The following is a 25,535-nucleotide window of genomic DNA, read 5'->3' on the forward strand; positions in this document are numbered from 1 at the left end:
TGGGGTTTCACAGGGCACCAAAGCTACCCATCACTTGTGCCCTTGGTGGGCCCAATGCCATTAAAAGAGGACCCGTTTTCCCAAAATCTTAATTGGCTAAGGAAACAAAGTGACAAGTTTCATCTGAATCTAAGGTTGCAGAATGGGGTCTGTAACACTGTCACAAATGGGGGGGGGGGGGCGGAAAGGGGTGCGGGGTAATGAGGACAGGCCATTCAGGGAGAAGAGGGAGGATCGCTGATAAGAGATTTCATCCACCACACAGATAGCGGGGGCTGAAATGACAAAGGAGCCAGGAGCTGTTGCTGGCGCTTTGAGAGAAAGGAAGAGCATATTAAAATTTAAACAAAGCCCACCCCAGGGGAAACATTCAGTCTCCCTCTCCCAACCTGCGCCTCTCATTTCCAACACACAAGTCATCGGGTTCATATACACCGAAACGTCCCTCCTCTCAAGGGGCTGGGGTTTTGTGTTTTTGTTTTCTGTAACCCATACGGGCAGCAGCTGGCATGCTGTGTCTCGGCGGGGAGGCAGCTTGGGCCTCCACCAGCCCCTGTGGCCTTCCTGGCAGGCCTGAGAAAGGCGGCAGGCCGGACTGGGCCTCAGCTGGGATGGCACTGGCTGGCCGGGAGGGTGCGGGGGTGGGGGAGGGGGGTGCTGGGAGCCAGAGCAGAGCAGGCGGAGGGAAAAAGCAGTGGTGCACCCAGATGTGGCCAGGCTGAATGTGGACCGTGGCCTAGGGTCAGCCAAAAGGAAAGACAGACGCTAAGAAGACAGGAAGGTCTACCATAAAGCGCTCACTGTTAAGGAGGAGGAAGAGAGAGGAAAAGGAGGAAGAGCTGGTCAGGAGCGGGAACAGGAAGGCCCAATTTAGACCATGCAAATGCTACTTCCTCAGTAATTCCATCAAACCTCCCTCTGTTCCCCCACCCAGGCGGTGACAAAGAATCGGGCAGCAAGGGGCTGAAAGTCTGGGCAGCACTTCCCTGGCAGGACCCCTGGGCCAGAGCCTGAGGCCGGCCAGGAAATCCTCAGCTCCCTCTCACCACCCCCAACACACCAACCTGGCCAGGGGGCCGGCCTTGGCGTTTGCTCATGGTGGTCTCTGCAGTGAGGGCGGGATGCTTGCGTTTTGAGCATCCTCTTGGAAGAAAGACCAGCCTGAGTTCTCTGACAGATTCTGGAATCCTCAAAGTCAGCTCTGCCCCAGGCACCTTGAGAAGGTTTCCCTGGAAGCCAGAGCTGCCCAGCAGCCTGGGTCAGAGGCAGGAGGCCCAGCCCTCCAGCTCATGGCAGAGGGGCAAGGATGGGCCTGGAAGCCTTTCCCTGGCCATTTATTTTCAACCAACACGTGTGAAACATTTGGAAAGAGTGTCTTTTTTTGTTTTTCTCCTGAGGCAGAGTCTCACCCTGTCTCCCTGGGTAGAATGCAGTGGCATCATCGCAGCTCACTGTAACCTCAAACTCCTGGGCTCCAGTGATCCTCCTGCCTCAGCCTCCCACGTAGCTGGACTACAGGCATGTGCCACCACGCCCAGCTAATTTTTCTATTTTTAGTAGAGACGGGGTCTCACTCTTGCTCAGGCAGGTCTCGAACTCCTGAGCTCAAGTAACCCTCTCATCTCGACCTCCCAGAGTGCTAGGATTATAGGCGTGAGCCACAGTGCCTGGCCTGGAAAGAGTGTCTTAAAACTCACAACCAAGTTTCAAAAGAATAAGACTTGGTATTCAGCTAAAAGGAATCAAAATACTATATGATGTTTCTCGAGGGCAATTTAACCAGCTAAATCTTTAGGATGTGTCCTTGGCCCAGTGATTCTTGTCTAGAAACGTATTCCAAGGAAATAATCAAGGCTCTGGGCAAAAATAGCCAAGGATGTTCACCACAGCAGTCTTTATAAGAGAGAAAAAGAGGAAACACCTAGATGTAGGCAACTGCTTAAATAAATGATGGTCCACCTGTACAAAAGAACTATGCAACTCTTTGAAGTGACTTGGAGGAGAATGTTTGACCCAATGGAAATTTTAATCATACGTTGTGAAGTAAAAGCAAAAAAAGAAAAAAAAAAAAAAGAAAAGAAAAAAGTAACAAGAAGGTACAAACAGTATGATCTCATCTTTTTAAATTAAAAAATACGCTGGAAGGGTATATAACATACTAAAATATTAATAATTATAGGTGGTTTTTATCTTCTTCTTTTTGCCTGCTTATATTTCCTAAATTTTCTGCAATAATCATCAACCTCCTTGTAACAACAACAAAAAAAATCAATAAAAGCTATTTTCTAAAACACAAAAGGAAGAGATCTAAGACCCAAGAGACTGTTCATTCCTTGAACATTAAAATCCGAGCTGGATTTAAAGAAAAAAAAAAAATACTGGACAGGCCAATGTGGTGGCTCACGCTTGTAATCCCAGCACTTTGGGAGGCTGAGGCGGGAGGATTGCTTGAGGACAGGAGGTTGAGATCAGCTTGAGTAGCACAGTGAGACCCAGTCTCTAGAAAAAAGAAAAATGAGCCAGGCACAGTGGTCCCAGCTACTCGGGAAGCTGAGGCAGGAGGATCGCTTGAGCCCTAGAGTCTGGGGTTACTGTGAGTTATGAGGATACCACTGCACTCTGGCCTGGGCAACAGAGAGAGATCTTATCTCAAAAAAAAAAAAAAAACCTGGACAGAGACATCTTAAAACCACCTAAGAACATTTTCAAGGACTAAGAGGTAGTTTCCAGGAAAGAGGAATCAGAATCGTCCAGAAGGCCCCAGCGAGTGCAAGAAGGGTGAGAACCACTCGCAGGGAGCCAAAACCTCTGGAAATGTCCATGCGTACTCAGGACCGACTTTTCTGTACAGGCTCCTCGAGTAACTGTACTGGAGCGGGGAGATGAGGCTAGCAGGCCACAGCGTGAAAAGGCAAAGCAAATGTCACCGTTGTCCTTGTTTAAGGAGAGGACAATGGCCATTTCTTTAGACAGTGAATTCAAAGGGGAGGGGGGAAAAAGGCCAGTTCCTGAGCTGAGATTTGTTCATCTAAGTGGAAATAGGGAATGAATTTTTACAACCAAGGTGACAAGACCCCAAATTAGGAGTTTGGAAGAGAAATGCTCACAAGCTCTGTAAAGGAAGCAAAAGAACTCAGCTGATGTTTCACAGAAGTTTTCTGGATAACGAGACAGAACACAAGAAGATAATGGAGCAGAATGCTGGGGTGGGCGTTCAGAGAACCCAGGTTACAGAAGTCGGTTACAGAAGTCGGCCTTTGCTAGGAGATGCCCTAGAACCCAAGGAAGGAAAAATTCCACAGGGCATGGACTTAATTATTCAAGCGTCAGGAAAACCTGAGGAGCAATGAGGAGACGTCTGAATGTCTCCGGTTCTCTTTATGATTAAAAGCCAAAAGCTCTAAAGTCTATCTCAAATATCAGAACGCATCCATTTGGGAAACAGTTACTGGGTGCTTCTTCCTATCCATTCACGCATTCAGCAAATAACCAGGCACTGGTGGGCACAACCTTTCCATGGGGACAGCACCGTGAGGTTCAAGACCACCCTCACCGACTAAACAAACAAGAATGGACAGGGTGGGTCACTAGGATGCATCCCTTGTAAAGATGCCAAGTAGCACAGTGACAGAGAGTTGGGCACGCCAGCTCAGGTCCACGGGTCCTGAAAACTTTCTACTCCCACGAGCATTCCTCAGCCTGAAAGGGCCCTGCCTCTTTCTTAAGAAATGATGACTCCACCTTAGAAAATAAATATGAGAGTGCACATGAGGTTGGCTGGTGCTGGATGACTTTGTATCTTTTAAAGACATCAAATTCTCCCCCCCCACCCTGCCCCCGCCACCACCCCGTGAAGCTATAGCCTATGAATTACAGCCTCGTATTATATACGGCCAGCACCTTCAGCTTTGTTCTCCATATAGCATTTCTCTTCGGCAAAGTGGAGGCAGTCAATACCCTACTTTGAAAAACAGCCCAGGAGTTTCTGTGAGACAAATTATTAAAATAAAAAAGCAACTCTCCCACCCTTTAATTAAAGAGATGCCATCCAATTGCACCTTTGGATAGAAAGAGATTTTTTTAAAAGTTATTCTTCCGGAATCTTCTAAGTACCAAGTGACTTTAGCCCTGAAAATTTCCCTGCCAAAAAACAAAGTGATGGCACCAGCTTCAGGCACCAGGAATTGCTCCCTCAGCACCTGGCAGCAGCTGGTACCTACCTGAGGCCAGTTTACAGACAGAAATAAAAGCTCTCTTGAAATAATGCTAAGGTTCAAACACTCTGATAAAAGCTGGGGACTTCAAAGGTAGGACTGCACAGCCCATCCCTGATCCTGCCCATTGTATCCGATGAGGCTGGCAGGTTCTGGGCTGGCCCTCATCACCTTCTGCCTGAGCTCTGCGCCTAGGCAGAGCCAGCTGGAGAGGCGGCAGCGGAAGTCTACACTCACTCCCTTGGCAGGGATGGGCCTAGGCCCTGGTGCACGGCAACTGGTCCTGCACCAACGAAATGTTGGTTAAAAAAAAGAGAACAAGAAAAGGAAACACTGATCAAGAGGGATGAACCCAATTGCTCTGGAGTCAGAACTGAATTCAATGCGGGGTTCCAAAGCTCACTCTCACTGTGAACTTGGGCAAGTCATTTTAGACTTCCAAGCTTCCGTTTCTTAGTTTAAAAATGATAACCTTCCACTGGTTTCTAGAAGGAGTAACTGAAATAGCCTATGTGAGCAGAAGTGAGAGAGCCTTCTTCCCTCCCGCTTCCTACCCTCCTCTCTCTCAACTCCATCCTCCTTCTTTTTTTCTTTAAAAATATTTAGGCCAGGCGCGGTGGCTCACGCCTGTAATCCTAGCACTCTGGGAGGCCGAGGCGGGTGGATCGCTCAAGGTCAGGAGTTCGAGACCAGCCTGAGCGAGACCCCGTCTCTACTAAAAATAGAAAGACATTATATGGACAACTAAAAATCTATATAGAAAAAATTAGCCGGGCATGGTGGCGCATGCCTGTAGTCCCAGCTACTCGGGAGGCTGAGGCAGTAGGATCGCTTAAGCCGAGGGGTCTGAGGTTGCTGTGAGCTAAGTTGATGCCACGGCACTCACTCTAGCCTGGGCAACAAAGTGAGACTCTGTCTCAACAACAACAACAACAACAACAACAACAAAAAAATTTATTAGGTAGTATATGCACAAGGTACAAAATTCAAAATGCAGAAAAAGGTACACAGTGAAAAGACCGCCCCCACCGTGGGAAACCACTGTTACCAGTCTCCCGGGTATCCTTGCAGAGCTACAGCATAGCCAGGCATGCTGTCCCTTACCTTCTCCGTGAGAAAATATTAATATCTTAGGTGGTACACAGTGTACATCAGTACATTGGGAGCTTTCACAGTCTTTCTTACAGCTGCACGGAATTTCATTGTATGGTGATAGGGCAATTTATTTACCAGTTCTTCTTTACTGATGGACGTTTTGGTTATTTCTTTTTTTGTTTTATTTTTTTTTGCTTTTACAAGTAATGATGCAATGGAACTATCTTGAAAAATGCATCATTTAACATGCATGAACATTATCTGTAGGAGAAATTTCCAGAAGTGGAATTGCTGGTGCACTTTTAATTTTAATAAGTACTGTCAGATTTCTCTCTATAAACGTTGCACTGATTTACACTTTTATCAGTTATGAGAGTGCCTGTTCCCCACTGCGACATCTGCACATAACTTGCGTTTCTCTTACTGCTGGTGGGCTGCACATGCTCTCATAGGCTTTAGAACCCTCTCTGTGTCCTTTTGTGTGAACTGCCCACGTTCTTAGCCCACTTTTAAAATTGGGTTGATGGTCTTTTTCTTATGACTTGTTGGAGCTCTTTAGATACTGAGGAAATGAACTCTATCTGTGATATATGTTGCAAAATTGTTTGCTCAGTTTTGAGAACTGGCAGACTCCTTTGACTTTGTTTATGACAACTCTGCCATTTAGAAATTCTTTACTTATGTAGGGTCAAATATTAATATACCAATTTTTCTTTTATGGCTTTTGGGTTTTCAGTCATACTTAGAAAGTAGTTCCCCTGAGTTCATTTTTTATGTCTACCATCATTACTCCATCTGAAATTTATTTTGTTACAATGTGTTCATTTTTTTTTTTACATAGGCAGCTAGTTGTCTCAAGTCATGAATTTTAAAATGCCATCTTTGGGAGTAACTTACCTTGAAGTCCCTTCTCCTTCTTCTCTTCCATCCCAAGCTCAGTCACCTCAGAATCATGTTCTTTCTTTCCACGGCTCTCCTATCCCTTCATTCAACCGTGAGCTGAGAGCTGAGCTATGGTGTTCATGACTGACAGCCGCATACGCCGCTCAGTATCTTAAGCAAGTAGCGACCTCAGAAGCATCCTTTTATTTTACAGTGAAGGACAGTGAGATCCAAAGAGGTGAACTGGACTTGTCCAAGACTATGGGGCAGGTTAAAGCATATTCTTGTGATTTTTTTATTACTATTCAAGAAGAGAAGTATTGGTTTTGCCATAAATTCTGTTCAATCAATAGATATCTATTAAACAACTACTCTGCCCAACAGTGCACCAGGCATTGTGGCTCCAGAAATAAATGACGCAGCTCTGTGCTTTCAAAAAGCTCAGAGTCTAGTGTGGGATCTGAACACATCTACTCGCAGACTAGTAGGTAAGGCAACAGTGGCCTGTGAATGTGGACAGACTGGTTCATTTCGCAAGACGTGGCATGGGGAAGGCTGAGAAGATACCAAGTTTTTAATTGGCCTGACATGACTAGGACTTTGACTGAACATTGAGAGAAGGCATTTAGCAATAAGGCAACAATGGGACAAAGCAGGGTGTCTGGTAGGAAGTAATATGACTTAGCTGTGGGTGGAGTCACAAAAAAAAAAAAAGGTTCCTCTGAGAATCTGTGGTCATTGGCAGGCTCTTACGTGGGTTTGGGCTCTGGTTCCTCAAACTGTAAGCTAAGAATTATCAATAAATGGATCTATCTGTGGGGCCTGCAGGTATCTGGCAGAGGGAAAAACATCTTCCCCCTGGAAGAATATACTTTCATTTTATACCTCAAGGTAGTCTCACAGATAGATTTCTAACAAATATAAGCTCATAATAAAAAATCACAAAACACTGAGGTCCTCACGAAGACCAAGCCCTCATGAGTGGGAGTTCAGCAGAAGCACCAAACAACAGAACCACACCTGCAAATACTTCAGATATTAGAATTACTGGATGTAGAATATAAAAATAAATATGTTTAAAGAAATAAAATGGGGAATTAAAAACATGAGTAAGATTTTTTAAAAAAGACCAAGCATTTATTGAAAAGAATAAAATAGACACACAAAAATAAAAAATATAGTCATCCAGATTAAAAACTCAATGGATGAGCATCAAAAACAATAACTGCAATAGACTAAAACATATTAAATATATTAAATGTGGGAGTTAATATTGATACTAAAAATATCCCCATGGAAGGGCTAAAGAGAAGATTAGAGATAACTAAAGAGAGAATGAGCAAACTGGAAGACAAATAAGAATTAATCTGAAAACACCCAAAATGACAAAAAGATTAAAACTGAAAAAGAAGTTAAGAGACACAAAGGATAGAATAAGACCTAATACACAATTAATTGGAGTTCCCAAAGGAGAGACTAGAGAGAGACAATGATGAAGAAACAATATTCAAAAGATAATGGCTAAAGATGTTCTAGAATTTATGAAAGTCACCAGTCTCTGGTTTCACAAAGCTCAGTGAATCTTTAGCCAAATAAAATAAAATCCACTCCTCAGTATTACATTATAGTGAATTTCAAAGTACAAAATACAAACACATGCACACACGTACACACACACACAACAACCAGAGAGAAGAATTTACCTAAGAGAACAATAATTGGGCTACCAGTTTCTTAACATCAATAATGAAAGCCAAAAGACAGTGGAATACTGTCTGTAAGTACTAAGGGAAATAACTGTCAAGCTAATGTTTTATACCCAGTAAAACTATCTTTTAAGAGTAAGGATGAAATAAAATTCCAGCCAAACAGAAACTGAAAGCTTATGACTAAAAGACCTTCACTGCATTCTTATTTCAGAAAGGAGGTCTAAGATGAAACGGAAAATGTGAGTAAATGGTAAATATGTGGAAAATTGAAGCAAAAATTAACCATATACAACATTAAAAATAGCACCCAATTTGTGAAATTAAAGAGAGAAACAAGATGCAGCTAAACCACTGAATGACAACCGAATGTGAGTAGGGACAGCAGTGACTTTATATCAAACAATAGAAGGTCCTTGCATTGTTTGAAAAAAGATATAGATATCACCAACTAACTTTAAACATTACATAGTTTGCATGCATCAAAAGAATGAAGTGTGTAAGTTTCAAAGTAGTAAAGAGAAAATAAACGGAGTGAAGGAAAGAAAAAAAACTTTCAAAGAGTTTAAAAGAAAGAATGAACAGAGAAGAATCAGAAAAAGAACAAACAGAAAGCACAAAACAAGATGGTAGAAAGAAATCCACATATATCCAAAACCATAACAAATGTAAATGGCCTGAACTCTCCAGTGAAACAACAGATATCAGATAAGATTAAAAACAAAAGAAGAGGCCAGGCGAGGTGGCTCACGCCTGTGATCCTAGCACTCTGGGAGGCCGAAGCAGGCGGATTGTTTGAGCTCAGGAGTTCAAGACCAGCCTGAGCAAGAGCGAGACCCTGTCTCTACTAAAAATAGAAAGAAATTATATGAACAACTAAAAAATATATATATATATATATATATATATAGAAAAAATTAGCTGGGCATGGTGGCACATGCCTGTAGTCCCAGCTACTCAAGAGGCTGAGGCAGGAGGATTGCTCGACCCCAGGAGTTTGAGGTTGCTGTGAGCTAGGCTGACGCCACAACACTCTAGCCTGGGCAACAGAGTGAGACTCTGTCTCAGGAAAAAAAAAAAAAAAGAGAGTTCTTCCCTCCCTATCCCTTCTCCTCCTCCCCATAAAAAAAAAAAACAACAACAAAAAACAAACAAACAAACAAAAAAACTATCCCTCCTCCTCCTCCCCATTAAAAAAAAAAAAAAAAGGAAATCCAGCCCTAGGCTGTCTATAGAAGACATGAGGACAAAGATATAAGCTGAGTCCTTGACATGCAAGCAGAAACCATAGTCATGGCAGAGAAGCAAGTAGCAGAGAACCGTGGCCAACACGCCAAAGCCTAGCAAGAATAAGAAGGAATGGCAGAAAAAGCAAGATCAGAGAAGTAGGAGAAGGACCCAGAGTGATGAGCCAGACCCAGGGTAGGGGGAAGACTGTTCATGACAGTACCTGCTATGGAGAAGTCGGGTAAGTAGAGGTCACAAAATGGGTCCCCAGGTGTGATTAGGAGGTTGCCAGGGACCTCTGCGAGAGCTAGCTGGAGTGGGAGGTGAAATGCCCTCCACTGTTGTTGAGCTGGAGAGGAGAAGGGGAGAAAGGAAGTGGGACAGAAAGAATGGACTCTTCTTTGTGAAATCCTAGGGTGAAGTTAAGGGATATAGGAGAGGGGTCAGGGAGGGGAAGACAGGTGTGTCTGTAGCTGTAGGTGGGGAATTGGGGTATAGGAGGATGTGGGGTGCCCAGTCCAGGGAAGGACACAGAGGAACAAGGAGTGGGGTTGATGGTGGTGAATAGCCCAGGAGCGTGGGCACAGGTCTCCCAGCTTGAGGCAGGGAGAGGCAGGGTTGGTTCAAGATGGGCTGTGCAGGGTGAAGACAGGAAGAGTTCAGAATTTCAGAGGTTACCCGCTTCTGGGTAATGACAAGTCTACAAATGGCCTTGAGATCTGCACCTAGAGAATGGAGCCCTGATGTGAGGTGAGGGCTTGTGAGCCTGGGGGGCCCAGGATCAGACATCATAGTGTGGGATTAACCAACAGGCACCGCCAGCCTCCAAAGGGTACCTGTTGCTTCGGGCTTGGATATGGTCCTTGTGAGAACACTCGGGTGTGATGCATAAAACAACCACTAAAGTGTGGCCACTGTGTTCTACCAAACATATGCAGGACAGCCTGCCCAATCTGGAAGCCCATTCCCTTGTTGTCCTACTGGGAATGGGATGGGGTGGGGATGGCATCCAGGCACCACCCAGAAGCCAAATCACACACGACCAAGAGTCATCACAAAAGTTATCGTTTCCCATTTAAATGTGGAGGGCCGACATTCCTGCTTTCTGCAGTAATCATTCCAACCTCATTTCACTTCTGTATATTCACACGCTGGGGGTAGGGAAGGAAGAAAGGGAAGACAGTTGGGCCACAATGTGATCCCTTATTCACAGCTTCTGACTGCACTGAAAATCCTCACATTTCCTACAGTCTCTCAGTACTCCCAGAAACATACACACAATAGAGCATATATATTTAATATCAGAAATTCCTTTACAATGGTGGCTGTCAAAGACAGAACCAAAACCCCTGGGCCATATCTCTGGGCCACTTTTAATTGTCCTTTTACTCCATTTACAAACATGTATACATACATGTATATATAATAAAGATAATACATACTAGATAAAAATTCAGATAACACAGAAATGAAAGAGAAGACAAAAGGTCTCTGTACTTGGGGTAAAGCACTAGGAATGGGGGAAGGGTCAGGCCTGTGAGTTACACACATTCACTAGTAATAAAACCCAGTTACTTTACCTTTTGAAGCTGCTGATTCAACATGTATCTGGCTCTACTTTGGGTCTAACATCCTTTAATCCCTCTCTTTCAGAAGCCACCCCAATTTCCTGTTACCACTTCACCCCCCTTATTTAAGGATACAATTCCTCAAGTGCCTTCTTTCTGATTCTAGAATTTTTAATTTAGCCTTTAGTGCTGCAGCAGCCTTATTTTCTAATTCTTTTCTTTGCAAGCAAGCATGAGTTGGGCCCAATAGCAATACAGGCTTTCATGGGCTAGCCCGGCAACCTGGCACTATTCACATGTTGCCTCCTTGGGAAAATCCTTTCTGTTTTATACATGAACAACTGGGAGGCACTTACTTGCAAAGTGGAGGTGGGGGAGGGGGCCTCTGTCATCTCAATCTCTGTGCTACCAAAAGGAGCTCAGCCCTAATCCTGCCTGCCCTGTTACTAAGATACTTTGCCAGCAGGGACCCTGGGGCCCGACTGCCTGGGCTCCAATCCTGGCTCTGATGTTTACTAGGTCTGTGACCTTGGGAAAGGTGTTTAACCTACATGAGCTAATACATATATGTATATGTAAAGTGCTGGTCGGACGTGGTGGCTCACACCTGTAATCCTAGCACTTTGGGAGGCCCAGGTGGGAAGATTGCTTGAGGCCAGGAGTTTGAGACCAGCCTGACGAGAGTAAAATCCCATCTCTACAAAAAACGGAAAAATTAGCCAGGTGTACTGCACGTGCCTCTAGTCCCAGCTACTCTGGAGGCTGAAAGAGGAGGATCAGTGGAGTGTAGGAGTCTGAGGTTGCAGTGAGCTATAATGACGCCACTGCACTCTAGCCCTGGAGACAGAGCAAGAGCCTGTCTCAAAAAAAAAAAAAAAAAAAAAGTGCTTAGAATTGTACTGGGCACATAGTAAGTGCCATATAATAAAAGAGCTGAGTGAGGTTAGTTAAGAAAGACAGTTGACTAGTCCTTGGAGCCACAGACTGGTGAAAGCCATGGGTCTTCTTCCCAGAAAAGTGCATATATGTAACCCTCTGCACAGCTTCATGTACATGGACCCCTGAAGCCCACCACTGCAAGGGTCAAGAAGCCCTGATTTCAGCCCTCTCTATCATGACTCGAGGTTCCTAGGGATGAAACTCCAAGGGAATTCATAGTATTATGTTTCCATGCACAGAACTATTCAGCACTTCTCTCTTTCCCCTTGTTTTAGATTCTGCTTTTGGCAGAAACGTTACACCTTTCTTCCCCAAAGCCCTTTTGATCCTTGCCAGTTTTTCTCTTCCTTTAGGCCAGATCCTCTCAGGCACACCTTAAGATAATCTCGCTGTGTGCAACAAAGATCCAACATACTTTTGGGGAATCATTCTGATCCATCTCAAAAGCTCTGACAGTCTAGCCCATCTTCAGTGAAGGCAGACCCAGTCATGAACTAGGGCCTGCTGGGTCCCCACCAAAGGCAACGCAGGCACGGATGCTGGGTCAGCCCAGGTCCTCAACCTCAACAAGCCTGGAGATAGTAAACCAGAAAAAGCCAAAGATCGGAGAAGTCAGAAGAAACGAGTGAGATTGCCTAATCCCCTCATTAATTGCCAGAGAAGTGACTTGCCCAGGGTCATCCAACTAGTTCACTGCAAAGCTGAGAACCTCCCAGTTCAGTACTTTGAATGCCTCCGAGACGTTGCCGTGCAGGTGAATCTCGTTAAAATGCAGATTCAGCAGGTCTGCTGAGGGGCCTGGATGCTGATGCTGCTGGTCCACAGACCACATAGAGTCACAAGGTTTATGTCAAGGCTAACGGACTGTACCACCCTGGGTAAAGCCCCTTCACCCACCCTGCAGGTGGCTGTGTAAATGCCCCTTCTTCAGAAAAGCCTCCCTTCCCCCTCCTCCATCATTGGCTCCTGAGCCTCTGTACTTTTTCCTTTGAAGCATTTATAACAACTGTAATTAAAGATTATTTGTGTAATTATTAGTTTAATGTGTGCCTCCCAGGGTGACTGACTGCAAGCTCCATGAGGACTGGACCAGCACAGTGTCTAGTGAATCACATGCTGCCAATAAACAGTAGCTGCCGTGGTCTGGAATGGGCTGTACCCGCTTCCTGGAGTGGGAAGGTAATGTTTACACTCGTGGGAAACACTTTCTGGAGGCCTCAAGGCCAACAGTGACATTTCTTAGCTTTAAAATTCCCACCAGTTTCAAATATAAGCCAACTAAACTTGCAAGTTGAAAAGGAAACTTTTCCAATAAAAAGGTCTCCTAAATCTTTATCAAGTGCAAAATAGCCCTGATCTGGCACTAGCCACTCTGCCTGGGGAACAATTAGGCCCCTGAAAATTGAGCATTCCCTTACAGTCCTCACTGAGCGGACCACCTTCAGCCACTGTGTGAGGGCCCCAGCAACGGAAGCAGTGGGCACACTCCCCGACCAGACTCTCTGCGACAGGCCGACCAACAAGTTCTTTTTCCATTTTTCTGCTGCCATCCTTTCAAGGAACCCCAAAGCACTGAATGCCCAGCTCCTTTGCATGGGCAGAGAGGTGTGACCACATCATCATTCTAGGGAGGCAAAGTTTGAAGTCAGTCTGTCTGGGTTTAGGTACCAGCTCTGTGCCCTTGGACAACTTAACGCCTCTGCCAAATGCGAATAACAATGCCAGAGCCAGCACCTGCAAGGACCAAGGGAGACATATACATAAAGCACTTAGCATAATCCTGGACCAGGATACATGATTATTATTATTCGCCCTATATCTGAGTCCAGTGCAAAACCTCTCTATTGTTTTGCACAAGTCTCCACCCAGTGGCTCCACCCTATTGAGGATCACTGCTTCCCAGCCCCCTCCTGCCTCACCTGTCTGGAGCTTGTTTGATGCAATGACTCACAGCACAACTCTGCAGCTCCCATCAATCACCTCCCTGTCCCTGCCTCTGTGTGTCATTCATGGGTTCCTTCTGCGAGGGAAATCTTTTCCTAATGTCTAGTGTCTTCATTCAACAGGGGTTTCTTGAGAGCCTACAATGTACTGGGCCCTGTTTTAGGCACAGGGGCTCAGCCATGAACAAAGCAGACTTCTATCCTCACAAAATGACATCCTAGTAGGAGATTTAATCCACAAATAGAGATCAGTTCAGGTCTCAGGCCTTTCCTTACATCCCTGTTCTTCTCCCCTGACCAATCCTAAATAAATCACACACAAGTCAAAGTATGAAGAAAGCATTCCAGATCAAAAAATGGTGTGATGTAGGAACATCCTGATGACTAAACTTCTGATCCTCTGAACTGCTGGACTTTGAAGGCGGCAGTGTTAAAACAGCCAGAATCACCCAGGTCCCCTAGTTGTCACACTGGCCAGTCAAATCCTCCAGAACAGTGTATGTAACATACCCAGAACATAAGGCACTCCATGTACCTGTCTCCTCTGTGTAGCATGAGCCCACACTTTCACGTTCTCATAGCCACATTCTTTGAACTGAGCTTGACTCAGGATCCCCAGCAGTAACAGAAGCAGCGGCCTTGTGCAAAGAGCACTAGAAACAGACTCTGAAAGCTCAGGTTTGAGTGCTGGCTCTGCCACTTACTGTGTAATCCTGGGCATGGAGCCTCCTTCCTCCCTCAGTTGCTTTTAGACAATCTCTAAAGTCCTCTTCCAGCTCTGAAGTCAAAGGCTGGGATCAGCCACCATTAACATGAGACCCAGCAGATTCACAGATCCTTAATTCAACAAAAGGAGTGCCTGCCCCGGGCCAGGCTCTGGCCAGGCATGAGGGATCTGGGGGTGAGCAAGCCAGGTGAGATGCCTGCGCAGAGCATCAGTGCTGGTGGGACCAGTGAGCCTGCACCTGTCTCCAAGATGCATCGGGCTCCTCCTTTTATTTATTTTTTTATTCCCTTCTAGAAAGAAATCATGCTTCTTTCCAAGCACAACTCCGCTAGAAATATCTCTGGGCCACAAGGCAAACCTAAAATAGAAGTGCAAAATCTCTGGTGGTCCCATTAGTCTCCTTTCCTCCAACTCGAAAACCATTCCAGACCTTGTCTGTCTCCTTGTCTCTAGACAGAGAGCCTAAAATAAGTCTCCCCGGTAGGAAACGCCTGGTTGGAATGGAAATGACCCAAGCACAGAACAAATGGCCCACTGGCCACACACATGGGATGAGGACTCACCCAGGAATCAGCTCCGAGCAGGTAAGCAAAAGGCTCTAGGAGTGAACCTCTTATCCCCACTTCAACTCACTGTAGCCCCCTCCACCCAGACACCCAGCCAGGCTAGAGGAAGAAAATGTGACCCAAATGTCCAACTTCCCCTACCCAAAAGAAAGCAGCTCTACCCCCACTGCCCTCAAAGCAGGAAAGCCAGCTCCAGAAGACAACCGGAGCACCAACAGATGGGCAACTGCAGGTTCTGCTCCACACTGGCAGGAGCCTGGTGCAGGGTGACCCCTGGCTTGAAGGCCAGCTGACAAAAGCACCATGAAAGCTACAGAAGATAACATCTACTTTAAAACAAGTATGAAATAGATGGCCATACTAAGTCTCAAAAATCAAGACCAGACAGGCCCATCAGCTTTGACTGCAAACATTAGGACTACATTTTCTAATATCTAATGACGTTAAGGACGGTTGTCTTCCCTTCCCCCACATGGCCCCACTGGTTCTGGACGCGATAGGGATGCAGGCCCCCAGTCCTCTACTTGGCAGGTATGAACTTTGACTGTTTTTACTTACACGTGTACAAACACAGGACTGGGAGGGCAGCTTCAAAGCCAGCTGGTGACCCCATAGAGCACAAAGTCCTTCTCTGCACACCTGTAGAGGAGTTTTGTGAATTTCCCAGGCACCCACGGGGACACTTCAGGTCGACACCGGCCCGGAGTTTCCATTTTGCACAGAATTAAAGGGGCTCCGGGTGCTCTTCGCAAGTAGGGTACTCGGCCCACAGCTCAAGGGGGGGCCACCAGGATGGTCCCTCAGACAGGAAAGGATAAGCACCTCGCAATGTCCCTGTGAAAACGCACCCAAGGTACTGCTACGCCTTGTCCGAACCATCTCAAAGAGCTTAGAGACACATTAATGACCGCTTTGGGTTAGTTAAAACCCAGACAAGCACCTCCCTGGTCTCTTAAATCTTCCCAAACTACAGCTCAGACTGTAGGGAAGCAGTTGCAACGCCCATAAAAGTCATCTTAAAAGGCAAGTTGGAAAAAAACCCGATACGCACTAGTTAGCAAGTCCGCGGTTAGCGGGGCGGGGGCACAGGGGCCGGATCTGTGGGGTCTGCGCGCCCGGGGTGGGGAGCCAGGGGCTGCCCCTCGGTCTCTGAGCCCCCGCGCCCACCTGGGAGCCTGGGGGCCCCGATCTGACGCTCGCGATCACGCCCCACAGCTCCGTCCAATTAGGAAAATGACCGCGAGAAGACGGAGAGAGGGCGACGAGGAAGGGGGGCTGAGCCACCAGAGGCTAAAGACCGGCCGCGGGGACCCCGCCCGTCACCCCCACAGCCACCGAGCTCCTACCATAGGTCCCGGCCCGGGCCGCCCCAACGCCGGCCGGGCAGGGTCCCACGGCGCCCTGCGAGCAGCAGCCAACTGCCCCCGGGGGCGCCCCCTACACCCCCAGCGGCGCGCTCAGTCCTCCCCCACCCCCGGCCGGCGGGGACGCGCCGCAACCCCACCCGCTCCGAGAATAAAGTTTGTGGGCAGCCGTAGGGGCGGGGCAGCGAGGGGGTGAAACTTTGAGTCCTGGGCCGGGTGCGGGGGGAGCGCACCGAGCGCCGCGACACCCACGTGCGGGCCCGAGAGCGGCCGGCGCCTCCCGGGCCTCCCGCTCCGCCGCGGCGCTTTCCTTTCATTTTTGCTTCTCTCTCTCTCTCTCTGTCTCTCTCTCCCTCATTCGCGCGCTCTCCTCGCTCTCGCCCTCTTTCGCTCGCTCCCTCCCTCCTTCCCTTCCCCCTCTCCCTCCGCTCCCCCCACCCCAGACGCCATCTCTCCCTCTTTCCCCGGCTCTCCCTCTCTCCCTCCAGCTCTCCGGCATGAGGGAATGTGGAAGTGAAAGGAAAAGACGACATGTTTGCAGCGCGGCGCGGGCCTGCGCGCGGCCGTCCCCGGGGAGAGGCGGGGGGCGGGTCGGCCGCGGCCGCAGCGACCCACCCCCGCGCCCCCCGCGCCCCCGCCGGCGCGCCGCCCGGGGCTGCGGGGCCGGGGGCTGCGGGCCGCGCGGGACACTCACCCTGGGTCCGGGCGCGGCTCCTGCGCTGGGGCCCGAGGCGGGCCGGGCCGGGCCGGGGCCGGGGGCTCCTGGCTGCCCACCGCCCGGCTGCTGCTGTGCGCCCGCCGCCCGCCTCCACGCGCGCCCGCCGCCTGCTCCTGCCGCCCTCCCTCCGGCTCCTCTCTTTCTCTCTCTGTCTCTCTCCCCCTCCTCCCCCCGCTCGCTCTCTCGCTCGCGCTCTCTCCCTCCCTGGAAGAAGGGAATGAGGCAGGGCTGACGTGAAGGGATGCAAAACAGCTCCTCCTAACCCAGCTAGCAGAGGAAGAGAGAGACAGAAAAGCAGCCCTTTTATCTCTCTTTTGTTTTCTCACTTCCTTCCACCCCCCTACACCCCCCTCTTGTCAGCCCAAGTTTTCTTTTCTCTTTCTACCGCAGAGAGGATTTTTCTTCCTTTCTTTCGGTTCAACTCTCCCACTCGAATTGAAAACCTGGAGGGTTTTCTTGCCCCCTTTTTTTTTCTTCCCTCTTTTCTTCCTTCTTCCTCCTTTCTTATTTCTCTAAAAGGGTTTTGTTTGCTGTGGGAGTTTCGTTTGAAAATCAAGTCACGCCTTTTTTCCTTCTTTTCTTTCTTTCTCTTTTTTTTTCTCCTCTCAGCAGAAAAGGGGAACAAAGATTAACTGAAGCGGGGGAGAGGGGAGCGTCCGAACCTCTCATGGAAATGGGGGGCCCGGCCCTGCCCGGCACAAAGGGGGCCGGGGGCCTGCCCCCCCATGGGAAGCCCGGGCGGCCTCCCGAGAGGAGGGCCGGTGCGGGCGCGGGCGCGGGCGCGGCTCCGGGGTGCCTGCGCCTTCCCAAGTGCGGGCGAGAGGCGCCGCGTCCGCCCCCTCCCCAGCCAGAGGTGGAAGGCTGGGTGTGTTCTTTACTTATGTATTTTTAAAGTAGGCAGATGGGCTGGGAACATCCCCGCAGAGCACTGAACAGTAAAAGCTTTAAAACAGCTGTTAGCAGAGCCCTAGACGGCCAGACTAGAGGGAGCGGCGCGGGCCGTGAGCGCCGCGGCCGAGGTAGGGAAGGACTCAGCGGAGCCCCTGGGATCGGCGGTTTTGCGGGGTCCTCAAGCGCAGGGCCTGGGCCTCGGCCCCGGGCGCACTGCTGGGGGGCGCCGAGGCGTGGCCGCTGGCCGCGCGGCGGTCAGGTCCCCGGCGGCTCCCCACAGGGCCGCGGGGTTTGGCCCAGCCTTGCCTGCTCCCAGCTCCCGGGCAGGCCGGACACCCGGCCTCCGACCTCCGAGACACCCGCCATCCGAGCCGCCTCCCGACTCCGACGCAGGCCGGTCCGGAGCCCTCGGGCTGAGCCGCCACGGAGGGTCAATTATTCACGGGGCTCCTGGGCGTGCTCCCAAGCCCCGGCCTCTCCGGAGGAGCGGGGAGAAGACAGGGGAAAAGTTCCCAGAGCAAAGTTGGTCACATTTCTCATTTTCCCAAGTAAGTATTGAGCACCTGCTGGATGCCGGGCCCTTGGACTGGGGCTTCAGCCAGAGGAGAAACGTGAGGTCTACGTGCCGCCTCCCCCCCACCTCGAGCTTCCTCACGAAACAATGCGAGGGGAGGCTGCAGCCCAGGACCGGGTCACCGAGAGGAAGGAAAGCTGGATCCTCTCCCCTCCCTCCTCCCTGCCTTCCCCTTCCCTTCCTTCCTCCCGGCTGCATCTCCTTGGCTCCACCCCTTCTCCTCATCAATTCCTCCCACACTTCCCTGCTCTCCCTGGCTTTTCACTGAAGGGTCCCTTCTCCCAGGAAGGAGCAGATGCTGAGCCCCATTGTCTCTCCCCTAGTGACTGCAGCCTCCGGGGGACAGGACCTGCCACTCCTCGCCCCTCCCCCTAGCCTGGAAGCCTAGGCCTTTAGAGACTAGAGCCCCAAGGCCACTGCCCCTTGCCCTACCCTAAACCAGCTCCTGGTGCTCTGAGCCATGACTCCAGTCACTCAGAACATGATTCGTTTCTGCCTGGGAGTGAGAAAACAGCCTGAGAGTTTGGTTCAGCAAGAAGGACTTCGTGGTTTTAACATTAGCACACTGAGCCCCCAGTGAGCCCAGAGCCTTGTCCCAGTATACCCTCTTAATAGGTTATGCAGGAGGCCACATTTCTGTCATTACCTGCCCCCTCCCACTTAGTGCATCCAAGCTGTATCCTCCAAACAAAGCAAAATGCAGCTGACAGTCAAGCATTCATTCAACAAATGCTTACTGAGTACTACTCTGTGCCAGCTACTTTGCTGGGTGTGAAGGACTGAATCATCAGCAAGACGCAGTCCTTGCTTTGGTCATGCAGACTGGCAGGGGAAGGAGCAAGAAAGGACAGGTAACCACAATGCCACCTGATACATGCAAGGGTGAACTAAGGAAGCACCTAAGAGGGTGCTTAGATGAGAGTGGTCAAGGATGGCTTCCTGGAGGAGGTTGTATCTAGATGACTAGGCCTGTGCTATCGAAATGCATGGGAGGGAACAGCCTGTCCAAAGGCCCCAGGGCAAGAGAACACATTCTTACAGGTTCTTTGAACTATCTAGAGTTCGAGTATATGTTGCAGCTAGAACACAAGTGGGGGAGTGAGGAGTGAGGATGGTGTCAGGGCACATGTGGAGGAGGGGGGAGGGTGTCAGGGAAATGTTCAAATTTTAGCCTCTCCCACTTGCTAACTTCATGAACTTGAGTGAATAACTAAGCCTTAGTGAATGATTTAGACCCAGTTTCCTAACTTACAAAACCGGAGTAAGAAGACCTGTGGGTTGCAGAGACAGTGACTTTGTTTAAGGGTCCAGGCTTACTTGCTGCGTATTCCCAGGAAAGCGAACCTCTCTGAGTTTTCTTGTCTGTAAAATGGGGATGAAAATACCTACTTCGCAGAGTTGTGAGGCTTAAATGAGCTCATGCGTAGCATGATGTCTGGTACATAAGCACCAATACCTGGTAGCTTTCATTCACTATTACTATACATCAGGGAGTCACAGGGAGGTGCCCTTCCAACCTGGAGATGGGATTATGTTCCGGGTTGAAACCAGAGTGACTCACCGTACCAGAAACATGATAAGCCGGCTGTGGAGGAAACATCCCTTCGAAGATGCCCTGTGTCCCGGTGGGTGCCTAGGATCAGGGAACACCCACGTCTGATCAAGATGGCCAGGGTGTCTTCTCAGGAGCATGGCTGGAACTTGATAACTGTGGTCACCAAGGCCCGGCAGGATCAGTGGGGTGGTAGCCTGCCTGAGGAGCAGCCAGGAGTCAGAAGAGGGGTGCGCCTGGTAAAATCCAAGAGGACCCTAGGAGCAGGGACCCGGCTGTGTCTGTTCAGGGGAGGGGAGTAATCACAGAAGTTCACACTGGGGGAGGTGGGAGGCCGTTATTGACTCCCCCAGAGCCTGAATAAAATCTCTCAAAACTTCCGTCCCTTGCTTGGCTTCCTGGTTCTCCAGGTAACCTGCAGATGAACTTGGCACCAACAGAATGCCCCCTGGATCCAGGCAGACACCAGCGTTCCAGTTCCTGCACTGTAAACATTTTACTCTTCTATTATTTCTTTATAACACAAGGTCACTGTGAAAGAATTTGAAAATCAACTAAGCAAAAGTAAAAAAGAACCCTGTGTAGAGATATTATGTCTCAGTGTATATCCTTGGACGTTTTATATTTTTACAAAATTAACAGAAATGGCATAGCACTATACCTACCGAATTGCAATGATTTTTACCTAGTAATGTGTCACAAGTATCTTTTCCTGTCTATAAACATTCACATTATCAGTTTTTTTTGTTGTTGTTTTTTTGAGACAGTCTCGCTATGTTGCTCTGTCACCCTGGGTAGAGTGCAGTGGCATCATCGTAGCTCACTACAACCTCCAACTCCTGGGCTCAAGCGATCTTCCTGCCTCAGCCTCCCAAATAGCTGGGACTATAGGCGTGCACCACAATCCCCAGCTAATTTTTTCTATATATTTTTAGTTGTTCAGCTAATTTCTTTCTATTTTTAGTAGAGACGGGGTCTCGCTCTTGCTCAGGCTGGTCTCCAACTCCTGAGCTTAAGCAATCCTCCTGCCTTGGCCTCCCAGAGTGGTAGGATTGCAGGCATGAGCCACCTCGCCCGGCCACACATTATCATTCTTAATGAATGATGTTATTCCATGGTATGTATGTATCTTAATTTGTTCAAATCAATGGACTCATGGGATGTTTGCAGTTTCTTGCTTTTATGATCCTGCTGTGGTAAATATACTTGTGCAGTCACCTTAGTGCCACGCTGGGCTAAGCATGTTATAGAGGTAGATGTCATTATCATTTCATAGATGGGGAGACTGAGGCACAGAAAAGCTTAAAAACTTCCTAAAGTCACAGCCATGGAGTGACTGAACCAGAATTTGCAGCCAGAGTTTCCACTTGGGAGTTCCCTTTCAACCTCTCTGCTTTCCCCTCTTCTTTAGAGCCACTGTCCCCTCCACATTCCTCCCCACTACCTTCCTCTCTTACAGATTGCCTCCCCATGAGAACCTGTCTGGGCAGGTGACCCACTTCCTTCTCTGACACCTTTCTAACTTCAGTAATGCCCACCTCCTGGGGTTGTTGGGAGGCATGAAAGCAGATAATGTGTGACCTGTAATACATGATATGTATTTTAGATTGTAAAGCCTATGCGAATGTCAGGAGATACCAGCCACAGACATCACCATTTAGCCAAATCCCCTGACTTGCCCAAACCCAGGAAGGAATCCTCCAGATTCATACTAGAGAGAATGAAATCGGCTGCTTCAATACAGCAGCAGTAAATAGAGGCCTCCCCAGGGCATTTGCAAAGCCCCCCCCACCCCCAGCTAAAATTCAAAGGTAGGTTTGTTATTATAAGGTTTATTAATCTTTGAGATTTCCCTGAGGGAGGATGCATTCATGCTGCAGACCTTCCAGAATGTTCTATCCTCTGAAAATCCGAGGAATCTTGTAAACTGAGAAAAGGGATGAAAAGCTCTTCTGACGCTTCAATTGATGTGTTCACCAGAGTAACTCTGCTGGGAGATTAGCAGGTGATTATTAAAATCTTTCTTTCATTGGTAGAACCAAACATTTTAAAAGATATTAGTGGTTTTGCAGTATCTAATCTATTTTTAATAGCAAGCCTCCCAATTGGAATCCAGCAAAGGAAAGGTGGAGGATCCCAGAGTGAAAGTAGACAGACGCTGCAAGCGTAGGTGGACCCAGGGCTCCCGAAAGGCTGGGCCCTTCAGAAACAGCAGGGACTGTGGGGAGCTGGTGGACAATGACTGAGAACCAAGTCACTGACCCGAGTCCTGCAGAAGACGTGTTGGGCAGCAATCCAAAATACTCATAATAGTATAATGATTTAGGAATATTCAGGGGTTTGGGGGAAAATCCAAAAAAAGCAAAAGTCTGTATGGATAGATTGATTGAACATCTGAGTTTTTCAAATTATTTTTCCAGTAGTAATGACAGGATGCATAGAATAATCCACCTCCTCTGACCTCCTCTTGTGATCAAGAGTGCGCATTTGTATCATGGCTGGAACCAATGAGTCGATTGGTCCTCTGTGCATAAATGTAGGAATAAAAATATACCAAAAGAAACACGTGCCATTGACCATAAACGCAACTGCCAGCTTCACCAAACAGTTAGAAATAAATAAATAGATAAAAGCCACAGTGGTGATACTCTCTGCTACAGGAAGTGGCAAACTGGTACGAAGCCTGGAAAATAGTTTGATATTATAGATCCAGAGAAGTTTAAAAGTTTCTGCCCTTGGATTCAGTAACTTTAATTTTAGAAATTTCTTTGAGTGAAATAATCAGCAGTGTTTACAAAGATGTTTGTTAAGAATGCTTATCAAAGTATTATTTACAATGGCAAAAATTACAAACCAGAAGAAGAAAGAAAGGAAAGAAAGAAGGAAGTAACCTAAATATCCAAAAATGAGGAAATGTTTAAGGAAGCTATGGCATGAATGTTTGATGTGATACCGTATAAGCTATTAAAAAATCATGTTTTTGAATATTTAATGACTTGGGAAATGTATATAAAATGCTGAGTGAAATACAAAGTTGTATATGCATCAGAATTTTATGTTCTTAAAATGTTGTATATACATATATGTATATTTACCCAGAAAAATACATATAAAATGCCTGGAAGGAGATATACAAGTTAAAAAGTTGTTTCTATTTGTTGTAATTATAGATGATTTTATTTTCTTCTTTATCCTTTAGTGCATTTGCCAAATTTCTATAATGACTATATATATTTTTTCTCTTCCCTGAGGAAGCTGTATTTATTTTTCTTCTTTTTCGTCCTGGGTTATTAAGGTATAATTGGTATAGGAAAAGTACACGTAATTAATATATGCAATTTGGTGAATTTGGACATATGTCCACACTGACGTTACAGTCACCACAGTCAAGGTAATCGGCATATCCATTGCCTCCAAAAGTTTCACTGTGTCCCTTCGTGAGTTTGTTTTGTTTGTGTGGTGAGAACGATTGTATTATTTTTGAACAATAGCTTAGAAAACAGTCTAGGCTTCTCATTCATTCCATAGTTAATGATGGGAAGACCCAGGCCAGGCCTTCAAGGAGCTTCCAGCCAGTAGGGGATGTAGCCATGCAAACACAGATCGTGCTGTAGAATGCAATTATTTCTCCTCCCTTGGAAATGCTTGAAACCTGGGAGGAAAGAGGAACCAGCGTGCTAGTTGCTGATGATTTGGGCTCTAGTTGAATAGACCAGCTATTGTGAAAGTGTATTGTGCAAAAAGAGAATAGAGCTTTTTGTGAAGGGAGATAAGGAGGGTATAGCGTGGGAACGGGAGGAGGTGGGGCCCGGCAGATCCCTGAGAGCCTGGAAGCACCTGTCCCTGGGTGGACCTTGGGGCTGCCCCGAAGGTCTCTCCGAGTTGTCCTTCCCAGCCTGCACCTGGCCTCGGTGCCCAGGGCCAGCCTGGCACCTGGCACCTTGCTCATGACAAGGACTCGGAAATGTTTACTGTCCCTAAGAATAGTTGAATGAATGAGCATGTAACATCAGGGATCACTCTCATGAATTTCTTGATGGCATTAATTAAACAGTCTGAAAAAGAAGAACTATTGTGAAGCCGTGATGATGGGCGAGACAGGAGGGGAATTTATAGTCTTTTCCCCCAAGGCAGCAGAGGAGGGTGTGTGGAGCGTGTGCTTTAGCGTCAGGAGAGACCTGGGCTCAAGTTCGAACCCAGCTGTGGCCGTGACTGGAGTCTGAGGAGCTCTTGGCTGTGGCAACTTGCCGCAGTTGCCAGGTAACTATGTGACCCTGGCCAGACTCGGTCTCCGAAGGCTTCACTGCCTATAGAGTGGGCCGTGGGGCGACCAAGGTTAGTTGAGAAGAGCAAACGAGGTAATGCAGGTAGGATAATGCTGTGTGGACTCTGCCCACGGGAGGAGCCATCAAGGTCAGTATTATCACAGTAACCCCCAGGCCTCACCGTATCGGCAGGGGTGGGGAGGAATGCCACAGGGGGAGGGTTTTGCTGTGTTGAATCTTCAGACCTGAATTAGCCTTTGCCTTTATTCTTCATTCAATGGAGAAACTTTTACTGGGCACCCAAAATGCACCCAGCACCCTCAGCACTCTCCCAGGCAAGCACGTGTGACGGATGTGAGACTAGCGCTGACGGACACGAGAGCAGAAGAGGAGTATCCGGCTCTTCTCCGTGAGAAGCCGTCCTGTAAGAGCGGGTGTTTAAACTGAGTCTCGAAAGAACAGGGACATCCGCTCGGCAAAGTGAGAAGGGAAGCGTGTTAGCGGGGGAACAGACTTTGGAAACAAGTTCTGTAACCTCCCTGAACCTCAGTTTCCTCTCTAAAGAATCCTGCATCACCCCGAATGAGATAACGTATGCGAAGCACAGTGCCTGGCCTGTCGGTGCTGAAGAAAGCCAGTTCTTGGTCGTCAGTATCAAAACCAGTCCCCCTTGGAAGCTTCCTTTCTGTTCCCATCTTGCTCTTTCCCTGAGTTCCTCTAATATCTTGACTGTCAAGTTGGCTGGGGCTGAAGTTAGACGATTTTCCAGGATCCACAAAATAATTTTAAGCTCGGATCATATTTTCCACCACAAAGAAAATCCCAATAAATTTGAATATACAGATGTCACAAGATTAACACTCCCTGTTCACAATGTGCTAAAATTAGAAATTAATGTTAGAAATCAGCTGCTTAAAATTCTCTAAAATAACTTTTGGGTAAAGGAAGAGATCAAGGATAAAGTGTTCATTTAGAAAATAACATAAACAAGAACTGCATGTATGAAAACCAACCGTATACACGCAAAGCTTTACTCAAAAATGTATGTGGATTTTAAAACACTTTTATTATTAAACCCAGAAAATTTCAAATAAAATAATTATTCACAAAATAATTTAGAAATATTAAATAACAAAACCAACCCCAAATAAAGATGAGAAAGATAGAAATAAGGAAAATGGATAAATTAGAACATAGAAAAACAGTAGATTTAATACATATGTCCTTGAGCTGGTTCTTTTTGCAGAAATGAGGTCTAAAGAATACAATGGACAAACTTAATGAAGAAAATAACCAGAAACACA

The 25,535-nt window shown here is 47.6% G+C and overlaps 1 protein-coding gene across 1 annotated transcript in view; it reads right to left on the reverse strand.

Annotated features, from left to right (window-relative positions):
* The window catches only part of ZNF710 (zinc finger protein 710), a 67,793-nt gene extending 50,567 nt beyond the window's left edge, over window positions 1-17,226 (reverse strand). The window contains exon 1 of the mRNA XM_069465716.1: window positions 16,926-17,226. The gene's annotated coding sequence lies outside the window, so the exon portion shown is untranslated. The remainder of the gene's footprint in view (window positions 1-16,925) is intronic.
* Between the last annotated feature and the right edge of the window lie 8,309 nt (window positions 17,227-25,535).

This window comes from Eulemur rufifrons, chromosome 3 (assembly GCF_041146395.1).
Source record: "Eulemur rufifrons isolate Redbay chromosome 3, OSU_ERuf_1, whole genome shotgun sequence".
NCBI lineage: Eukaryota > Metazoa > Chordata > Mammalia > Primates > Lemuridae > Eulemur > Eulemur rufifrons.